We start from the raw sequence: 20,107 nt of genomic DNA, 5'->3' as shown, positions 1-20,107 counted from the left end.
TTTCTTCCCAGGGCAGCTAGCAATATTAAAAACAATTTAAATTAGAACACATAAAAGCACAATATAAAATAGCTAACAACCAATAAAAAAATTAAGAGTGTGTAAAGAAAAAAATCTGAAACTTTAAAAAGTTGGGAATATATATTTACAAAAAGATTTTCACCTTCTAGTGAAAAGATGTACAAAGTTGATGCCAGGTGAGCCACACAGAAACTACACAACTAGTACAACAAATAAACATTTTTTGAAAAGTACTCTGCCTGTTTTGTAAGAGGAAAACTTGAAGTTGCATCTTGTAGACTCTAGAGCAATGTTTCAGAGAAGACATCACCCGTGCTGTTCCAGAGGGTTCCCCAACCCTCTCAAGCAGAATTTCAGGCAGCTGAGCGGGGGAAAAGAAGTCAGCCAAGATTGCTTTCCTCCCCTTCCTCCAGCAGTTGTGTCCCACTGAGCTCACAGGAACTCTGGATCTCAGCCACAATATTGCATTACATGACTGACAATTTGCTGGCCTTAACTCCAAAATCAGCTGCCTGAAGCAGACTGCCTCACTTGAAGCACAGAGACCGCTTCCCCATCCCTAATGGATTTAAAAGCTTCTTCTGTCTCTCCCTCTAGTTTGAATGAATGAAAACCACATCTTCTTATTTTGTTTAAAGTTACTGTTGGGAACTCATTGTTCCAACAAATTATTGAACAAGATCTCTTTGGGTACTGAACCTCACACCCTTCTGAAGTCATACCTATGCAGTGGACAAGATAAAATTATTTTTGGCTCTCCATTTATAACATCCTTATCAGCATGTAGGATGAGGAGGCAAGACTGGAGTCACCCAGTGAGGGTGGCATTCAGACAGCATTATTAGCAAACTCTCCATTACAATCTAGACATGTCTTTATGTAGACTAATCATATTATAGGGCTAGGGGAGATTTACAATCAGATTTGCCACAGCAGACTCCATGTAATCTTCACTGAAGACTGACACCATTTTATCTTCACGTGATTCCCTGTTTCTCACACAAGTAATTCTGTCCCTTCTGCATTGTCAGTTCTGACAGGCTGATTTAATCTGCCGTATTCTGAATGCCTCTGACCACTGCGCCGAGTCATTAACCTTGACTCGCGTAATTGAATTCAAGGTTGATTGCCTGTGACCCTCCTCGCTGAGGTCCTCAAAATGTACATATTCATTACGCGCGGCATTGCTAAACGGATTGCACAGCCAACGCTGAAGCCGGCCGCCTCGCTTGGTATGCAGAGGGCGAAGAGGGCACTAATTGCATGTTAGAGCTGAGGATTAGATTATGAAAAGAGTGAGAAAATGAAGATAGATCCTTCTGACACTGTCAGATTAAGGGCAGCGGCGTACAGGAATATGACATTGAAATTTACTGTGACATTAATGGGAGGGGGGCAGAATTAGATGGAGTGCAGGAGTTTCCTTTGTTTTGCTTAAATACATTTGCTTAAATTCCCACACATTTGCGGAAGTCAACAACTGTGTTGTTAATATAAATGCATTTGAATAACTGCTTGACTTTAGCGTGATCGTTTTAAAATAAATTTGAACATGCACCTCATTGCTTTTAGATACCTGCTTTGAATTCAGTTTGTTGATGATAGTGGCACACCCTTCTGTTATACACGAACTGCCCAGGGCACCTTTGGGAGGAAAGGTGGGGTATCAATTTAATTTAATTAATAAATGAGAAAGACCCCCCCTCTCCCCCCCCCCCAGCCTGAGAAAGAGCCTTTGCAGCAGTGGCACTCACTTTGCAGAACAATCTTCTTGGGGAAGTCTGACAGGCTTAGTTTTATCGGCAGGTAAACACATTTTGGAGTTGTTGTTTAGGACGGCTTTCCCTGACCATTACTAAACTCTGCAGTTGCCATGATGGAGCTTTCCATTTACACATTGTCGGGTTTGGTGGAGTCTCTCTTTAAAAAATTGGCAAGAGGGGACTGCTTTTCAGGAAGGCAAAAAATGTGCACATACATTGATCTCCTGTTCGACTCGGCTCTTTTTCCCAGAATGCATCTTCACTATCAAGGCAAATGCATCATCTTTCTCTTGCTCTCTCACTTTTACTGTGCTGCACTGAAACTACCTCAGTGCAACATGGCAAGATAAGGAGCGCTGGTCTGGCTGCCTTGGCAATGGAGATGCTGGGTTCTACTCTCGCTCCGTGAGTTCTAGTGTCACATGGAGTAGTCACGTGTGTACAGCAGCAATTCATGTACATGCTCCATTGCAGCTAGACATGCCATGGATTCTTTCTTTGCAGAGATCAGCCCTCTGGTTGAAGGCATCCTCTCTTTGAAGGGCTGTGTTGTTCAAGTCTGGTTTAAAGATAAAGAACCATCAGAAGGGAGAACAGGGTCCCTGAAGTTGCCCATCAAGGGTTAGTTTCTGGGCAGCAAACTGAGCAAGCAAACAAGTCACCAGATTGTGGTTTTCCCCACTACTGTGAGATGTGTTGCATTTCTGTTTACATTATGGTAATTATTTCTAAATTTGCTTCTGTACACACAGCATAAATTAGCCCATGCAAGTTTTGTTTGAATTGGTGTCCTCTTTTGTCATCTTTTTTGGTGATACATTTCCCCCTTTTTTGGCAGTGTGTAAGTGGCCACTCTGAACAGATATTCTGGTGAACATGTGGCAGGTGGACAGGATGAGTAGGACAAATAACATCAGGGGCACTCCCCACTCACACCCACCCACACATTTAGTCACTGCTTGGAGGAACACCTGGAACTGGCTAAAGTCATCTAAACATAGTGGTTAGCATGTAAGCCAAACCATGTCTTAGCATGAATGCGCAGGTATGTGGACTCCCAGAGAGGTGATTGCCATAGCTTTGCTCCTTCTCCTGTCTTGTTGCTGCTGAATTAAGTCATGGTTTGGCTTGGCATGTAATCTGAACCTGGGCTCATGGTTTGTTTCACTCCAGAGAGTACTTGGGTTTACAGCTCATGGTTTTTCTGGAGTGAGACAAACTATGAGCCCAGGTTTGGAGAGCTTCAGCAGAGATATTCAGCGGAGGCTGAGGAGGCTGTGTCCAGCTAGAGGGGGAAAGCAACTGAACAGAAGCTAGAAACTGTCAGGGGTTTTGCCTAAAACCAGACACTCCCTTTGCAGATGGGAGAAGACCTATCTGCCCTGATGGACCATACAGTTGCAATCCTAGCATTCCTGCAAGGTTAGCAAGACTCATAAGTGAGTGTACCATGGCTCATCTTTAAAAGCTTGATGAGTGGGGTGTGGAAACGTACTGGGACATCTTCATAACTTGTTAGGGCATCTGCACTTCTTCTCTAGATCCTGAGCTCCAAAATCATGACTTCTGGGCTCTATGTCTGCTGCTGAGTCTGCACCATTACCTACCCGAATAATGATCTCCTTCTTACATACAAGGAAGTGCTCTGTCTTTTTGTCTTGGGCAGAGGGAGGACATGGAAATCTCTCTGGGAACCTCCATGCTCATGTCAGGAGCCTACCTACTCTCAAGTAGGACCCTGGCAGAGACACATTCCAGACTGGCATGTTGTCTCCCTCCTGGTTGATCGTTCAGGAGCTTCAAAAGCCTTCTTCTGCCTGAACATCACAGCGACCGATGCCAACAGACATTGCCACACTTAGGGATCCGCAGAGTTCGTAGTTGCATAACAGAACTCAGTAGCTCAGCATTCGGCTAATCTACGTTTATTTACATATAAAACACTCGGAGCATTAGCTCCTTCCTCTTTCTCATCAGACAGCAAAGAGAAAGAACAAAGGACAATAGTCCCACTTCCCGGAACACACTAACACAAACATCCTGTCTTCATCACTTCCCACACTGTGGAGTCAAAACATACACCGTCATGTGATAGACAACAATCCCATGACTGCAATCATGGAGCAGGAATCTTAACAGCTCATGCATTCACATGAAGCCTTGGTTTGGCTAATTGTTATGTTCAAACTGAGCCACTGTTTGACTGATGTTCTGTGGTGTCTTTAAGCCATGTTCCTCTTTATCCAAAGAGCTGTTTCTCCATATCTTTTGGGTGTCCTCCAATATTTTGTTGCAGGCTCCACTTGTCTAAATACAATAACATCAACGCTGTTCATCAGCTCTGGGTGTGTTATGTAGTTGAAGAAAAGCAGTGGGTGTTGAGCAGCTTCGGAAAGATCCCTTTAGTTGCATGGACCCCAACAGTAGTCATTGACCAGGCTTGGCTGCTGCCAAGGAATCACAATCCCCAGCTGGTCTCCAGCTGCACAAATGGCCACCTGGGAATAAAAGCAATCAGGCATATTCTAAAGCCATCATATAAATCTAACATAATCTGAGGGTTTAGAGTGGAATAGCTCAGGACCAAGCAAGCATACCGTGGGTTAGGTTAGTCAGTTTTTGTTTGACATTACAAATTAATAAGCTGTATATAAACTATCATCTTGTCCAATGACACAAGAAGGAAGAAAGGGGTTTTAGAAGATTTCCGATATACAAACAATGACTGTGTTAAAAGGTCCTTTCTTCATCCTGAGGTAGAAATTATCACTCTGACAGTGTACAGATAGAAACCTTTTATTGGGGCGTGTTGATTTGTTGCCTTCCCTTTTCTTTCCAAATTAATTAATTTTGCACTTACTTTTTAGTCTTAATTTGTTTTTTGTAAATTTAACAAAGGAAGAAGGGAAAGAAGAAAAGGTAGTATTATCATTAGTATTAACAGCAACAAAAAGTCACTGTCCATTCATATTACAGATATACTAACCCTCAGCATCTTAAGTTAAACAAATGAATTAATATAAGCTATCCAGATGTCCAAACAGGTATCAAAATCAAATTGATGTCTATATGAAATATATTCAGATGCAGCCAGGCTCAAAAATATAAGGACGTAATGTGAATTGTGAATCTTTTATGCCTCCTTAATTTCCCCCTCGTCCCTGTGGTGTTTTCCTCCAACTACTGTTTTTCCTCACTGTCTCCTTGCTCAATCTGAACAGGAGAACTACATCAATTGCATAGGGAATCTATGGTTTTAGGGAACAGAAAAGTGTGTCACCCTCTGGATGAGAGAGAATTAAAAGGGGCACAAGGTCTTCACAGAACCACAGTGGTTCTGATGAATGCCTGATGCTGGATTGGGACCTTCTAATATATGTTTCATCACATATATTTAACACAGATGAAAATCATGTTTCCAGACCCTTTCTGAATGAGTCGTTTTACATTTTTTAAAGTGTTGTTGGACTTGATTTCCATAAATGATATTAAGAGCTAGGAAAGCAGGCCATCAGTTTAAATGGATTGAATCTCCCAGCGTCTCCCATTCTCCTGAAACAGAAATGTGCAGAAAGTTAGGCACGCCTAAATCTCGCTGAAATCAATGCAATCCAGTGCCTAACAATTTCTGGACGTCAGTGCACATTAGAATAATTTTAAAGCAATGCCCCATATTCAAATACAATTCTGTCTCCCCTTAATCTACTCTGAAAAGAAATAAATAAAAGTAATATGCATTCTGTTAAGAAATTTGCAGTGCAATGAAAGAGATATTCAAAACAATGGAGTCAAATACAATAACAAGCCCCCAAAGAAATGCAATGTTTGTTAACCACCAAAAGCTAGGCTGGGAGAGAATGTCAGACTTTCAGGATGTTGTGATTTGTTATGCCAGACAATGGGGCAGGAAAAGCCCCAAAGATGGGGATTTTGAAGTCACTTACAATATTGCTATTGACATCTGCTATTTGGTGTCTATAGTATGTTGCTTTTCAGCATAAAGTGGCCAATTTACTTGGTGGGCAAAGTACTGGACATGATCCTGGGGGTAATTCTGTTTTCTGCTAAAGGGGCAACCATGTGCAAGTGACTTAATTCACAAGGGCGCTGGACAGCCGGAGAAGGGAAATGCTGTAAGCACTGCAAAGGCCTTTCAGCAGGAGAGGTACTGTACAAATCAAGAACACATGACTGTTTGAACTGGCTGAATCTCCAGCTCATAAAAAACTGTATATTGTATATATATTTTTCAGGAAGTTTGATGTCTGTTCCCAGTTCTTCAGCTTTAGTTAATATATGCACGTGCAGTACCAGAAACAGAACAACGATATACTAGCTGCTTCTCTTCCGAGGATTCGCAGCAAAGTGTTAGAGCTCATGCTTTGCATGCAGTTTCACTCCCTGGCAGCTCCAGTTAAAGGGGGCAGGAAGGAATCCTATGCAGGGGTGGGTGTGCTGTAAAACTAATGAAGCTTAAGCTTCAGGGGTGCTAATCCTGGAGGGGCCCCAGAAGCGACGTGTGTCCACATTGCTTAAAAAAATGGGGTTTAGTAGACCCAGTTTCGATTACATGGGACACTGGTGGTGCTGTGGTCTAAACCACTGAGCCTCCTGGGCTTGCCGATCAGAAGGTCGGCAGTTCAAATCTCCACGACGGGCTGAGCTCCCGTTGCTTGATCCCAGCTCCTGCCATCCTAGCAGTTCAAAAGCATGCCAAAAAGTGCAAGTAGATAAATAGGTACTGCTCTGGCGGGAAGGTAAACGGCATTTCCATGCGCTGCTCTGGTTTCAGTGTTCCGTTGCGTCAGAAGAGGCTTAGTCATGCTGGCCCCATGACCTGGAAAAACTGTTGTGGACAAACGCTGGCTCCCTTGGCCTCTAAGGCGACTTGAGCACCGCAACCCCAGTGTCGTCTGTGACTGGACTTAACTGTCAGGGGTCCTTTACCTTTACTTTTTTAGACCCAGTTTGAGTTGAGTGACTCAAGCTGATTAATCTTTTGTTTTATATATTTCAACAATCCCAAAGTTTGAGACTCAGTAGCACAGATGTTGTAAAGGTGTGGTGATCTGTTGTGGAACAACCTGACAGTGGTTACCCAGATCTTGTTGCTGGTTGTGAAGGAGCCCCCATAATAGTTCAGGCCTCAGGGCCCCCGAAACATAGGTCCACCACTGGTGATGTGAAAGCTCTCTGCTAGAGACCCAAGAGAGAACCTGATGGTCCAAGTATACAATACAGTGCCAAAGAGACCAATGAGCTGACTTCCTGTAAGTTGACTTCCTATATTCCTATGATTTCCCTCCAAGACTAGTGTTTTGGGCACAAGGGACAACCATCCAAAATGCTTGAAATGGAAGCTAAGCTGCTGCAGTGCAGCCGCAGGATGGACTCCCTTACAACCTCCAGTGGTGATCATGTGAGGAGAAGCTGCAGTGATGACCAGGTAGTGGCATGCTGGACAAGGGAGGCTCAGTTTAAATGTACAAAGCTATGATTTCGGGTCAGGATAGGGAAGGGAAGGGAAGGGTGAGCAACTATTAGAAGGGAGTGCACTGGGCCACTCCCAATTGATTTAGGCAGACTCTGCAACTTCCTAATATGTAATGTAAATTGTACATAAGGAAAATAATGCATTACTTCTGTTCCACCTTATATACATTGCATGCAAAGCTATTTCCATTCCACTGCAATTCACCTTCCACCGAAAACTGCTTTATTAGTCTCACTGTGACAAAATTACATAACTTGCATTGATGGCTGATGGCTTAGTTAAGATTTGAGACTGGTCCCCTTTGTCATAGTCCAACACTCTAAGCATTACATCAAACTGAATATTAGTTGTATGTATGTATGTATGTATGTATGTATGTATGTATGTTATTCATTTCTGTACCACATCTATGTGGTGTAAAGGATCTCAATACCAATCAAAACAATATAATGGAAAAAATGTCAAAGAGAATACATTAAAGAAGCAGAAATACAAAAATATGTCATCTGGCAAGAAGGTTAGAAAGACTATAAATCATTTTCATAAGAAGACTTGCGGAAATAATCAAGTTGGCGCCCAAAGCTCATTACAGATGATGCCAACTTGATTTCACTAAATAGTGAGTTCCATAACTGTGGAACCACCACATTAAATGCAAATTTTCTTGCTGAGGACAGTCTGACGCTGCAAGGCACCTTCAGAAGTGCTTCTGTGGCAGATCACAGAGCTCAGACAGAGGTATAGGGAGTAAGACAATCTTTTAAATACAGTCGTCATGTGGCAACATCATATCATGCTTTTATATCATCAGATCCTGCAGGGCCAGCCCAAGCATGAGGCAAGGTGAGGCGACTGCCTCGGGTGGCAGGGTCCACAGGGGCAGCAGATCTGGGCTCCAAGGAATGCATTGGCGGCGGCGGCTGCCATGGTGGCAGTGACAGCTGAGGCACAGTCCCTGGAGGCTGGATCTGCTGCCTCCTTGGCACCCCCCAACCAACCAACCAACCAACCACAATGCCACCTCTATAGCAGCCTCTTGGCAACAAGGAGGCACTGCTGGTCTCCACCCCCCACCCCATGTTCCTAATATAGATCTTTATTCACCCTTGGCTCATGATGTAGATCTTTATTCACCCTTCTTCCCTGGTGGGGGGGGGAAGCCGTTTTGTGGTTTTCTTCAGGTGCCAAAATGTACTGTGTTGGCCCTGAGGTGTTGTGTTGGAGTGGTGAAAAGCAGATATGAATGCTTTGTAATCACCACCATACAACCTCAGAGCAACAATCTTTAATCAGGAAACAATTCTTATTGGCTTAGGTTGCTCATTTCTTTCCCCTCAGTTGCCCTGGGGCTTTTTAGTTCAGCGGCCTATTAATAAGCCAAGCTGAACAATCGCTATCAGGGCTACCTCCAATTCTGACTTGGTTAGCCATTTTTTATCACAGACCGTCCAAATGTCCCTATTTTCCAGGGACGCCCCTGATTTAAAGAAGCCATCCCAATTTCTGATTTGATCCTGGAATGCCTGCCTTTCCTTAGGATGTCCCTATTTTCATTGGAGAAATGTTGGAGGGTATGGAGTTATCCGACCCCTGAACCGTCTGAGGGCAATCCTGTATAAGAAAGTTTTTCAAATGCTTAATGTTTTATTATGTTCTTATATATGTTGGAAGCAGCCCAGAGTGGCTGGGACAACCCAGTAAGATGTGTGGGGTATAAATAGTAAAATTATCATTATGGAATGGGACATCCCTATTTTCATTGGAGAAATGTTGGAGGGCGTGTTTTTATGAGGCTGCGGGACATTGTCTTCATTTCTTCTCCCGTCGCTCAAGCTCCCTAGATTCAAGTTACTTCATTTGTATTTGGAACAAATACTGTTGGAAGACTGGATTCTGAAACGTTGGGGTAAGCATATTGTTGCATCGCCATCGAGAGAAATTGCTTGCCAGGATTAGAGCTGCAGCGGTCCAAACTGGCAGCAGGTTTTATTGTTCACCATTTGTGGTTAATATTGCTCATAACAATACATTGATTTCCTGCAAGCATCTTCCCCAGAGCCTGGGGTACCTAAGCTCATTGGAGACCCTGTTTGTGTTTGCTGCAGATGTATGCTCTTTTTGGCTTCCTCTTCTCCCCCTCCCCCCCCCCGTGCCCCCTCTCAGTGACCCAAGTGGCTACTATGGTGTCCTAATTAGGAAACGATAGTAACCTAACAAACCCTTCCAGGCATATAAATCATTCAGTTCCGTGGCACTTATTGCTAGAAGAGTCACCCGACTTTAATCCCTTCAATCATTTTACCATTTTGACAGTTGCTCCATTAAATACTTGGTTCCTGCCAAATCAATCTCGTGTCCTTTGTGATGAGAAAGGGGAGAAATTATAGGTTTTAGGCAGCATAATCTTGTTACACAAGTGCAAATGAGAAGAGAATTTCTCGCCGGCTCACTTCAGGATCTCAGCCAATGCAGTATTTGGCCTAGAGTCCTTGTTTGTTTTTATCCTTTTCCAGAATATCAGTTTTGATTTTATTTTCTATCTTTTTTTCTGTGAGAGACAGAGATGTTTCTAGGCTATCTTGGATTAAAAGAGGCTTTTCGTCTCCATGTAAAACCAATGATCTCTCTCTTCTGAAACGACACCGCAGCAGGCTGAAATAACAGTCATATTAGCAGGACAGATGTGAGCTTCCTCCGTTTATCATAATAATTAGCACCCACATAATGCCAGAACTGTTTGCCTCTGAACAAAGTGCTTGAGACAGCCAGCAAATGCACTTTTGCCCAGTATGGAATTAGTGTCCACTTCCCCCCCCCGCCCCCCACAAAATCAACAATTGCTGTCAGAAAGCACATTCCAAAAAGCATTCACATGAAGAAGTCATGCAAGCAGAGTGTGACTAGTAATGGACCCATTTCTAAATCTGGATTGTTGGCACTTTGTGTCATCTGTAAACCAAAGAATGCACGAAACACAAAGAGACACCTTTTCAGATCTTCCTGCAAATGCAGAAAAGTTCAAGGCTAGTATTTGTGCATTAAGTCATACACATCTTGGGTCCAGGATACAGAAGATGGTCTCATCCCTTATATACCCAACCAATCACTGCGCTCTGCAGGAGAAGACTTCCTGCAGATTACATCTGATCAGGAGATCTCTTCTATACGATACAGGGATTGTGTCTTTACCATGGTAGCACCTACCTCTTGGAACTCCCATTGCATATTGACCACATGTGCCAAATCTGTTGCCCTTTTCAACAAACTTCAAGTTTTTTGTGGGGAATTTTTATGCCAATCTCTATCTGTTCAGATGCGCAATTGTATTTCTGCTCCAATGGTTTTAGCCAGTTTTACATGTAAAATTGTTTTATATGTGTTCTTAATGCTGTCGTTTTTACTGTTCAGTCACTTTGAGATGCTTCCTAGGAAGTGATGCCTAAGAGGAATTAAATAGATAACAAATCAATAAACAGGGATGGGTCAGGGACAGCAGATGTGGTTCTTTCCACCATCACCACCATGTATATGCATTGAGATAACTTCCCATATTCACATCTCCTTCATTGTGCTTCATTCCATTTGCTGTCACACGCACAGGCCAGGGAAACTTACAGCATAATGTCACATCAAACGTGTTTTATCACTAGACATTACTGGGGGAGATTGCAGTGTTGCTCCCCAATGAAATGCAAGAAACCCTATCAGTATTGGCATCCCGCCGGCACCTGAAGACACACCTGTTTAGGCAAGCATTTCCCTGAACTGAACTCCTGATTTTATTATTTTAGGCAGTGCTTTTTTTCTGGGGCTACTCAAAGGTACACGGTACTGGCACCTTTTAATACTCAAATGTTAAAAGTGTGGAACTTACTGTAACAACTTTGTGGTGAGTACCGGCACCTTTTTTCTATTTATTTTTTTAAAAAAGCACTGGTTTACCCATTTTTTTAAATTGTTCTGCATGCAAATCTGTTACCAAGCCACACCCCTTCCCAATCAGCACTCATTGATGAGTGGATCTGTAGAGGTGCGCACATGTGAGATAGCTCATCCGCAACTTCCCCTCTGCATTCCAGGGTGCAGTCCCACTTCCACTTGCATCCAGTAACCAAAGCAAACTCTATACTTCTGAGGCTTTTAGTGTGGCTGCCCCTATTTTGTGCAATGGCATTTCTGTTGAGAAATGCCCACTATCTGCACTTTCCAGAAACAATTGAGAACATTTTTGTTCTGACAGGCTTTCCCAATAAATTGGCATTTGCCATGCGTGCCTATTTTGTGTTGTTTTGGTTTAAATGTATCAGCTATTTTTGGACTTTTAACCGCTGGAGCACAATTTCTGTTCTCATCCTGAAGCAAAGTTCTTAACCCGGGGTAATATTTCTGGGTTAGCGGAGTCTGTAACCTGAAGCGTCTGTAACCTGAAGCGTATGTAACCTGAGGTACCACTGTACATTTTATTGAGACAATAGTGTAGAAGGTTGTATTATAATTATAATAATAATAATAATAATAACAACAACAACAACACCCTAGAACAGTGTTTTTTAGTCCCCAGATATTGTTGGGTTTACAGCCCCCACATGCCACTGCCCAGCCATCTTAGCCAATTGTCAGGGGTCGTGGCAGTTTTAGTCCAACACCAGGGAACCCAGGAGGAACACTGGCTGAAGTCACATCCCAGAATCCTCTGCTCTCTTCTTGGGTTCCTTGACAAAGAAACCCTGAAGGCTTCCCTGGAAAGGGAACATTTGAAAACCAGTGCCACACACGTTCCTGGCATCTGAGGTATTCATTGTGTCCATAGAATGATCAAGTCTTTCCTTTTGACTCTGACCAAAAGAGCAACTTTACTTTCTAAAACATTTGCACAGCACCCACAACCAGAGCTGTTCATTGCTGAGCTTGCCTTAGATTGACTTCAGCGGCTGATTTTCTGATAACTGGGCATGGTTCTCTGATCTCTTCCCAGAGCCCCAGCCATTTGTAATTTTGAACTAAATGGAAGTTAAGCATAAAAACGTTTTGCCCACAGGGAGTTCAGATTCACAATGTGCTTTTAATAACTATTTGTAAAACATCTAGGAAAATCTATGCCAACATGTTGAAGAAAAAAAAATTAAATTACTATTGCCTTAAGATGTTATTTTAGTATCTAAACTTTATGAATCAGCTTGTGTGGCCCAATTATTGAGCTAATCTACTCAGCAATGCTCTAGAATGCATTGTAAATACAGAGAGCCTTTATTTAATTTGTCTAATATTTTCTTTAATAAAGATGCTTGTTAGTGACTCTTTCTTAGCATCCAATAACTTGCCATTTATGCAATCAATCACACACAATTTGAACTGGAGTTCTCTTTGGGAACATCTGCAGTGTTTCATATTTCACAATGGGCTTATAGCAAGCAGTGGTACTGTAGAGGATTTTTTTCATTAGATGCTGCTTTGCATGGGAAGATGGTAAAGGTAAAGGGACCCCTGACCATTAGGTCCAGTCGCGGCCGACTCTGGGGTTGCAGCGCTCATCTTGCTTTATTGGCCAAGGGAGCTGGCGTACAGCTTCTGGGTCATGTGGCCAGCATGACTAAGCCACTTCTGGCGAACCAGAGCAGCGCACGGAAACGCAGTTTACCTTCCCGCTGGAGTGGTACCTATTTATCTACTTGCACGTGCCTTCGAACTGCTAGGTTGGCAGGAGCAGGGACCGAGCAACGGGAGCTCACCCTGTCACGGGGATTCGAACCGCCGACCTTCTGATCGGCAAGTCCTAGGCTCTGTGGTTTAACCCACAGCACCACCTGCGTCCCCATGGGAACATGGGAAGATGCCTTATACTGAGTCAGATCATTAGTCTGTCTAGCTCAATATTGCCTGCACTGTCTACCAGCAGCTCTCCAGGGTTTCAGACATGGGCCTCTAGCAGCCCTACCCTGAGATGCTGGGGACTGAACCTTGGAGCTTTCTTCATACAAAACTGATGCTCTACTACTGAGCTAAAGTCCTTGTTATTTGCTCCCTCTTCCATGTGACAGTCACCCGATATTTGAAAATAGCTATTACATCACCTCTCCTTCTTCTCTTTCCATGCTAAACACAACCAACTCACTCATCTGTTCCACAACCACCTTTCCTCAACTCTTTCCAGGAACGGTCTACAGTTTAAAGCTCCATGTCTGAGGGCCCTTTCTTTCCCCCCCCCCAAAGCCTTTCCCATGAAAACATGATTTTTAAAGCTCAGTCAGAGCAAAGGTCAATCCACAGAAAACCCAAATTCAGCTTTAAAGAGAGGGTTTTTGTGGCGAAAGCTTGGGGCACAAAAAACCCCACACTCTGACATGGAACATTAAAGCAGACTTCCTCAAACTCTGCCCTCCACATGTTTTGAGACTACAATTCCCATTATCCCCAACCACTGGTCCTGCTAGCTAGGGATCATGGGAGTTGTAGGCCAAAAAAATATCTGGAGGGCCGAGTTTAAGGAAGCCTGCATTAAAGCATGGACCTCTGGCTGGAAAGAAAAGAGCGAAAAGTAAATGTGGAAAAGCCCAGACATGGGACACAAGGCATTAATGCAGCTCAGCAGCTCACAGACAGACGGGGGTGCAGAAGTGTAGGTGGGTTCCCACGAGGCAACAGTGATAACAGCAAGAACCTTTATTGAACTACGTAACTGGGAAACAGGGGCAAAGCAACTGCTTATATACATTCCTGAGCGCCTGGGCCACTCCCACTCCCAACATGATTGGCTGTCTAAACTTCCAAGCTGCGAATCACAACGCAGAGTTCAAGGGCCAATGGCAGAGGCCCAAATCCTGAAATGTTCTGTGATTGGACATCATGTATTGAATCCAAACACAGGAGCTCAGAATCCCTAGTCCAGACTCAAGCTCAGGCAAATACAGACCACTGAATACATGTTATTGTTGTTGTTTAGTCATTTAGTCCTGTCATAACAGGTGCCAACTTGAATAAAATATTGGGAGGGCCCAGGTAAGCCCCACCCCTATCACAAGACACAGTGCACACACACTATTTGAATGGCAAGGCTCACCAACTTTGGAGGTCCCTGGTCCCCTCGATTATTTTATCGGGAGGGCCAAGGTCCCTAGGAGTCGGACAGACCACAGAGAACTATTCGGTATCCATCTGCCCCAAATGCCATACACACCTCTGTTTTGTTAATATGTGTGACTTTTTCCTCTTTTATAATCCACAAAAACAGAGCGCCTTCCCAAAGACTAGGCTGGATACCCTCAACCAAATTTCTTCAAGGAGATCTTCTGACAGCCTTGTAAGACCATAGGAGTAAATGCCCTGTTGCTGGTCAATACTGATTTCATTTCATGCAATGAAAATCACAGGGCCTTTGTTGAAGATCTTAAGAGGTGAGAGGCTCCTACAATCTGCAACCAATTGTCTGCCCTGTAAAAGACCTCTAACACTTGCTCTGTCCGTAAGTGGGGGGGGGGGGGCAGGGAGGTGGGGGCTGCTGCATTTATCATCCACTTTGTGTTACTTTCCCACAGATGGTGGAAGCGTTTAAATATGTTTATGGTGATGCCAGGCAGACTTAACAGTCTGTATATAATCAGTGTCCTCAATCGGAATTTTCCTGGGAATGCAGATATATTCTCCTCCTCCTCCTCTTGGCATGGCCAGGTGGAAAGTTTGCAGCTCCTCTGTATCTCAAACTGCATCTACGCCACTGGCAGTTCCAGATGTCAGGGAAGTAGGTTTTGGGAAGCTGTCGTGAAAAATGCATTTTTCTAGCAATTCACTCACTGTCTTCACAAGAATCTTCATTGCTAATGGAACTGGTAGTTCTGTGAGGGGGGCGGGCATCAGCTCTGTTCACAGAAAGCATAGAAGCTGGCGCGTTGAAAGAAGAAAGCATATTGTTTTATTTGCAGACACAAATTAGATTGCTATGCAAAACTTCAGATCACAATGAGTTCTAGATTCCAAGCAAGCAGTTGCATACACTAAAATGTGCATTAAAACCTCCTTCTGACAGGTGTTTGTGCTTTATGTGCAGACACGAGAAAGGAATATGTTCCTCTGTGTTTAGCAACAGCCACAGCTTGAGCCTTCCCGAGCCTGAGGTGATTTAGAGAGAGAGAATGGAGTGTACCTCCAGGGGTCAAGTCAAACAGCTGTGTTAGCAGCACCGACTAGATGACCCTTTGTGTTACCTTCCAACTCTACAATTTTATGATTCTATGAAATTAGGCCTGTGGGCCAGACATTCCACCATCACAGCTGGAGAATCAGTTATTTACTCAGATGCAAAATCCAAAAGAGCGTTGAGTAAGCTGAGCTCCACAGCTAAGTTACACCGAGAACAGAAGTTACGCTCTGCGTGTTGTAAAATAACCATATTATAAAACTTGTGCCAGCAGCAAGAGGACTAATTTGTCAGTCTTATTCAACTTGAGTCATCTGTTGGTAACCTATCATCTTCTGCAATCCGGAATTGTCAGTCATCAATGATCCGCCTTGACTCCCGGCACTTATAAAGTCACAGAGTGTAGTCATTTAATGAGGGCTAGATAAAAATTCCAGTCAGACTCAAACCTGTGATGGTCCTGACATGTCATTTGCTTAGAGTAAAGCCCTCTCTTCTGTCATTCAGATGTAAATCATCTCAGTAATCCATGGTTAATTATATTAACCAATGGCGACTGTGTGGCATCTTGGAATTTATGGATTAATGTTTTCTGTGCCTTTTAATAGCAGCAGCAGCAATTCCCCCCAAAACCAGGCTGGCACGAAAGAGGCTAAACCAGGGTGGGGAAACTAATTTTTACTCTCCTATTATTTTTTGACCGGGTATTCATGCTCCTGGCATGAGATTTAGGAGGTGCTAGGAACAGAAAAATCTCATTATCCATAGGCCACAATGGCAACCATCCCCTTTATGGTTGAAAGGTGGTGTTAGCACACATCTCGTGTTAACTTATATCTTATGCCAGAGATGCTGTCCAGGCATTTGAAATGCACCACCCCTCTCCCCTCAATGCCCCTCTCCTTCCTGCAGCTGAACATTGTGGCTATATTGATGCCGCAAAGCAATTAAAGCGGATAAAGCAGCTGAGAGCTCTTACTTGCTGGAGATCTTACAAAAAATACAAAGTTAATATGGGATATCAGTACACAAATAATTCATTATTTTTTTTGGCAGCAAGAATAATATTAATTGGAGACTATGGGTTCAAGATCCACGAAGATGAGCACTTTAGGATGCAGGCTCAGCCAGTGTCAGGCTTCGAGGAATCGACTTCCTCCCCTGTGGCAGTAAATAAGAAGATCAAACAAAGGGAACGTCTTACCAGTTAGATTCTTTAATAATCACAGTGAGAGACAAAAGAACACGTCTCCCTAGAAATGGCGGTGCTCCCAATTAAGGCTCACTCCCCCTACCCTCCGTGCCTATTAATCTACATCGCTCCTACGTCTTGTAATCTGATCTTGTACCCTCTGCGCTTTCTGTTCTGAGACCTTCTGAGCTCTTCTCAACCTTGGGGAGGGCGGTGGAGGAATGCTGCCCAACGACTGTGAATCTGTTAACGCTCTCTCTCCCAGTGTTTCTTCTTCTTCTAGCTGTTCTCCATCTAGTATTTCCCAGCTTCTGCCTTCTGAACTATGCCCCTCTGCAAACCACTGTTCCAAATCTACGCTGTCCTCCTGCTCCTGGGAAGATTCAGGATCAAGGGGAGGGGGTGACTCCCACCATTCCTCCTCAATGCAGCCCTTCTCAGCAGGGTCCCTGACAGCCAGGTTAAGACCTCAACCCCAGCTCAGCCAAATATGTTGTTGTTGTTGTTTAGTCGTTTAGTTGTGTCCGACTCTTCGTGACCCCATGGACCAGAGCACGCCAGGCACTCCTGTCTTCCACTGCCTCCCGCAGTTTGGTCAAACTCATGCTGGTAGCTTCGAGAACACTGTCCAACCATCTCGTCCTCTGTCGTCCCCTTCTGCTTGTGCCCTCCATCTTTCCCAACATCAGGGTCTTTTCCAAGGAGTCTTCTCTTCTCATGAGGTGGCCCAAGTATTGGAGCCTCAGCTTCAGGATCTGTCCTTCCAGTGAGCACTCAGGGCTGATTTCCTTAAGAATGGATAGGTTTGATCTTCTTGCAGTCCATGGGACTCTCAAGAGTCTCCTCCAGCACCATGATTCAAAAGCATCAATTCTTCGATGATCAGCCTTCTTTATGGTCCAGCTCTCACTTCTATACATCACTGCTGGGAAAATCATAGCTTTAACTATACGGACCCTTGTTGGCAAGGTGATGTCTCTCCTTTTTAAGATGCTGTCTAGGTTTGTCATTGCTTTTCTCCCAAGAAGCAGGCGTCTTTTAATTTTGTGATAGATTGGCATAATTTGCTCATCCCAGCTGAGCCTAAGCTGCCTGACCTGAGGGGGAAGGGGAATTCCTGGGGTCTGGCAGGGGCAGAACCAGAGTGGACTTGGGCTGGATCCTAAACCCATTCAGCTCGATCATGGGACCTGGCAACCCACTGTTCTAAGGACTTGTGATCCCTCTGCCAGGCTTAGGCCAAACAGAATCAGCAGCCACCTGCTAAATTTACACTGGCTTGCTTTGATATGTGCTGGTATCAGCAAATAGCAAAAGTACTGCTTTCTGGTAGGAGTCAATGGGTAGTGGCTTTATTTCCATAAAATTTGTAATGGCAAGCTTTATAGCATCAAGGTAACTTTCCATGGAGTTTAACCATCCATGGAGGGGGGTTCATGTGAGCCTTGTAATGAGAAAAGCTGAACCTCAACACACCCCAGCGTGAGAAGCTAGTTACTTGAGGCATGGCAGTCAAAAACCGAGAAGTAACTTGTTTTTTAACTTTACAAAAATGAATTAATCCCTTTCGTAGAGTGATAGCAGTGCATGAAAATAAATACATGAACAGGCTACATCTTTATCCGTTAAAAAAAAAAAAGTAGTGATTTATACTGAGAAACTTTAACTAAAGAGTTATGGGCATCTCATAAATCCTAACCCTAACCAAAGACAGATCCTCTCATTCACTATTGCTGAAATTTCATTTACTCATCTACCACACTAATGAGCCATTGCTCAAGGATTACTAATTAGATCCAGTTTATTTTTGTCACCAAAATTAATTTCTCCAGCTCAACTCCTAGAACTAATCTGATATTTTCCCAGGTTTAAGTGGGATGAAGACAAAGCTTTCTGCGAGCAATAAAAATGCTTCTGCGTTCATGTTTGTTTTACATTTTTAATTTGACGGCGCATAGAATATTTATCCGCAGATTCGGGCTTAGAAAATGTCTTGGTTACATAAGAAAGTGCAGGGGCATATTCCCAATGTTTTGGGAATGTTGGTGATGCTTCACCACAAAGCTCTCAAGGTCCACCTTCCAGGGGGAAGGCAGCCAGAAAAAGAGTGACCAGGTCATTATGGGAAAAGGTCTTCTGTAATTTTGGTGCAGCCACTGAGAAGGCCCTATCTTCTACGCCAGCCTATGAGTGAACTGAAAGAAGGCGCTTCAACTTTTTGGGCAGAAGTCAGTGTAAGCCACTGGACCCAATTGAGTCTATATGTAGAATGAGTTACGTTGAACCTACAGTCAAAGGTTACTACCCTGAGGACTGCAGATTCCCCTACCATCTCAGTTAGGGACATAAGAAATTGCCTCGTACTAAGTGGCTCTCTGGGGTTCTTCTTCTACCTCAGCTCTATAAGAAGGTGCCAGCAATTGACCCTTAGGGCTTTTTGCATGCAAACAGATGCTCTACCAGTGAATTGCAGCCCTTCACCATGTGAGCTGCTGATTTCCGTTTTTTTAAATAATATGTTATTAATTTTCCAAAAATAACAAAAATAAAACAACAAAAATACAAATTCATAACCAAACAAAGAAAAATTGACTTTCCTGTAGTCCCTTCCCTGGTTCCATTATTTGTCAGCATACCAAATGTCCGTTGTAATTTTTAAAAAAACCATTAGAATCACTTATTTCCCATTCATAATGTAATTACTGTACAAGTAGTTCTAGAATTCTGCTAATGTATTAACCTGTGTACATTGCTTTTGTATATAAGCAATAAAGTCCTTCCAATCTTCCTTAAATTCATTGTCATCTCTTCTTCTTAGTTTAATTGCCAGTTTTGCCATTTCAGCATATTCCATTAATTTGACTTGCCAGTCTTCTTTAGCTGAGACACCTTCTTCTTTCCAATGTTGTGGTAGCAGTATTTGTGCGGCCGTAGTTACGTACATAAATAAGTTCTTTTGTAATCCTGATATATCTACTCCTATAATACCTAGCAGGAAAGCTTCTGGTTTTTTAACAGAAGTTATTTTAAACATCTTTTTCATTTCGTTATAAATTACCATATTTTTCTATCTATAAGACACCCCCATGTATAAAACGGCCCCTATTTCGGGGGGCTCCGATTTAAGAAAATGGGGGAAGATCTATTCATGTATAAGACACCCCCAAATTTTAGACATTATTTTTTAGGGGGGGAACCCTAGTCTTATACATGGAAAAATACGGTATTTCCCAATAATTCTTTACAATTTTACAATCCCACCACATATGAAAAAATGTCCCTTCTGATGTTTTACATTTCCAACACTTTCTTTATTTTTGTACGTTTTTGCTAATTTGACTGGAGTTAGATACCATCTACCGATTTCCCAGGTAATTATACTAATACATGGTTGTGTTTGGGGCCGGATAGCTGTGTGTGCTGCTGTTCTCACATATGAGAATGATGACTCCTGGTGCAGTGAGGGAATTTTTCAGCAGGTGTGGCTTTTTCTTTATGCCAGCAGG

General features: G+C 43.2%; 1 long non-coding RNA gene across 1 annotated transcript in view; it reads left to right on the top strand.

The window, feature by feature from the left end:
• LOC308478577 overlaps positions 1-11,371 on the top strand; it is a 262,422-nt gene extending 251,051 nt beyond the window's left edge. Inside the window, exon 3 of the long non-coding RNA XR_013987172.1 lies at positions 11,358-11,371. This is a non-coding gene — a long non-coding RNA (uncharacterized lncRNA). The remainder of the gene's footprint in view (positions 1-11,357) is intronic.
• The last annotated feature ends 8,736 nt before the right edge of the window (positions 11,372-20,107 follow it).

The sequence above is a fragment of the Podarcis pityusensis genome, assembly GCF_964106645.2.
Source record: "Podarcis pityusensis genome assembly, chromosome: 5".
NCBI lineage: Eukaryota > Metazoa > Chordata > Lepidosauria > Squamata > Lacertidae > Podarcis > Podarcis pityusensis.
This window is presented reverse-complemented; position numbering and strand designations above follow the sequence as displayed.